The following is a 2,919-nucleotide window of genomic DNA, read 5'->3' as shown; positions in this document are numbered from 1 at the left end:
GGTATGCGCAAGTCTTGTTCGCGTTTATTGTGAACGAATTTCTAGTATGATAAAATATGTTTCATGATTTGCGCTAGGGATGATGACCGAAGTCGAGGCTCTTAAAAAGGCTGTGGCCGAGGCTGAGGAAAAAGCAGCCGCAGAGCAGGTTCTTCGTGAGAAGCACGAGGCCAGGGTTATTGAAGCTGAGCAGGAGCTTCAAGAGGCCGTGAATAAATGCGAGACCTTGAAGCAGAGTTTAATGGAGAAAGAATCCGAACTCACCAAGGCTCATCAGGCCGCGAGCGATGCCCGGGGGGAAACCCAAAGCACCCTATAGGAGATCCAAGAGTCGAGGAAGATCGCGGCGGGTAAGGCTTTTTTCCATGTAAAGCAAGTATTTGAGGAGAAAATCATGTTTCTAATTTTGAATTCGGATTTCTCCAGGGGTATTTGTGGAGCTGCCCCGCAGCATATCGGATGCCGCCCAATTCTACCGAGCCGAAGAAAGGAACACTGCGGATAAGCTCTTCTGGTCGCAGTATCTAGCACCGAATTATCCGGTGCCTTTTGCCGATCAGCTGAAACAGCTGATCGAACTGCATAGGGCGGCGGAACTGGCCATGAAGGATTTGATTATCCGGCTATGGCCCGCCGAGCCGATTCCAAGCAGCTACTTCGGGCTCGTGAAGCGGCTTGTAAGTGCCTGCCTTCGACTTGACGTCATCAAGCGGTCGGTCTGTATAGAGGGTGCGCGAATGGCCTTCGCCCGCGCAAAGGTGCATTTGGGGAAGATGGATGCTGAAAAGCTGATGACCGAGGGACCGCCAGAGGGGATGGATCACCGCAAGCCCAAATTATATTATGAAAGTGTCCTGAAAGGATCCTACCTTGCAGCGGAGCTATGCACTAAGGACATTATATTCCCATGAATGCAAATCATGTTGTCCTTTGTAATGTTTGAACAAGGTCATTTCTATTGCCTGTTATATGAAAGTTTATCCTCCTGCACGGCCATTTTATAGATTAATCCTGAGAGTTGGCCAGTCATCGGCTTCTGCCCCCACGTAGGAAGTATGGGGGTGTTCGGGATAAACCTGATCACTCTTTATCCCAGTTTTGGGTCCTTCGACGGAGGTGTTCAACACAATGAACCAGGCAATCAGGACTATAGGGGTTTATCACTCTCACTTAGCCACAGGAGCTTTAGGAAAGGAAGGTAGGCACAGCCCCTGGTGCTCAGAAGACCGCACGAGGGGCTCTATAAGCACCTGATCGGAAGAAAAACCGATCCATCGCACGCTGCATTAGTTATGGAATTATGCGGGAGAAATCCTTAAAGATTTTACAACCTCTCGAACAGCTGACCAGCTCTCGCCGTATCATGACAGTCAGTTTTCGGCTTTCTCTACTGAGGTGCTCGTCCGGAAGAACCGGGACACAATCGCAGTAGTTCTCCCCGTGCCGCCTTAGCCAATATAGCGGAACATAAGGTAGCAAAACATGGGAGCCGGGCAAACCCAACATTTGACCCAAGACATGATTCGGAGCTGATGCATATAATGCTATAAGTTCGGGGTGCTGAAATTCCATGAAGGTGTTCGGACTTTATTGCCGTATTATGGGTAAAACAAAGCCCCTGGCATATTTTAAGGCATATCGCGATGTATGGATGCTACTTGACAAAAGAATTTCAATAGGAAATAATCAGCAGATAAGCGCCATATAAATCCACATGTTGTATTTGAATAGTATGTCGATGCGTATGAGTACAAATAATGAGATAAAAAAGGGGTATGACTGTGGAACCTGCTGAGACCAGGGGGAAGAAGCTGTGTGCGGATCCAGAGTATAGTCGGATGGTCATCGAGGGGAATATCTAAGGATTCCCTTGTGCGTTCGAACTGCTTCCATGTCGCCTGTCCTGGTCGGCGCAAAGGTGATCCTGCGAAAAAGATGTAAGAAATGTTTGTGTGCGGGAGAGCGGTTGAGCCGTGGTATGTGGCCTGTCCTGGCCTTCGCCGGAGTGTTTAATTGAGCTCTGGACGAGCCGGGCTATCCTGCCACGAAGTAGGTCGAAGTCCTTTGGCGGTGTCCGAGAGCCTGGCCGTTGACTTGAGGTTAAAGCAGCCGTATAATCTTTGGTACCGAGGGAAATTTCGGCCTTGCCATTAACCGTGATGACACCGCGTGGACCGGGCATCTTGAGCTTACCGTAGGCATAATGTGGCACCGCGTTGAATCGAGTGAACGCGGTTCGTCCGAGCAGTGCCTGATAATCACTGCGAAAGGGGACAATGTCGAAGATTAACTCTTCGGCACGGTGATTGTCTGGTGATCCGAAGACTACCTCAAGGGCAATGGAGCCTGTATAGCGGGCCTCCACACCTGGTATAATACCTCGAAAGGTGGCTTTTGTGGGTTTGATCACTGAATGATCGATGCCCATCTTGCGCACTGTGTCCTGGTAAAGCAGGTTTAGACTCCTGCCTCCGTCCATAAGGACTCGTGTGAGGTGGAACCCGTTAATTATTGGGTCGAGGATTAGTGCGGCTGGATTGCCCTGATTAGTGTTAACCGGACGATCCGTGCGGCTGAAGGTGATCAGCCCTAGTTTATATTGTGGGACGACCGTTTCCATTAAGTCGACATCCCTAAGGGTGCGCCTCCGGTCCGGGTTGGGAATGTGGGTGTTGTTTACCACATTCACCATTTGGATTTGCGGGGGAAATTTCTTTTAACCTCCTGTATTCGGTGATCTGGGATCCTCGTCGCCATCATCGCTTTGAGATCCCCCATCTTTGTTTTTGGCGCCTGACCTGCCGACTTGTTTGAAGACCCAGCATTCTCTGGTGGTATGATTGGCTGGCGTTCCTGGGGTGCCATGAATTTGGCATTGGCGGTCGAGTATGCGGTCCAGACTGGACGAACCCGAATTGT

This window comes from Triticum urartu, chromosome 4 (assembly GCF_003073215.2).
Source record: "Triticum urartu cultivar G1812 chromosome 4, Tu2.1, whole genome shotgun sequence".
In the NCBI taxonomy this organism is placed as follows: domain Eukaryota; kingdom Viridiplantae; phylum Streptophyta; class Magnoliopsida; order Poales; family Poaceae; genus Triticum; species Triticum urartu.
Note: the sequence above shows the minus strand (reverse complement) of the source record.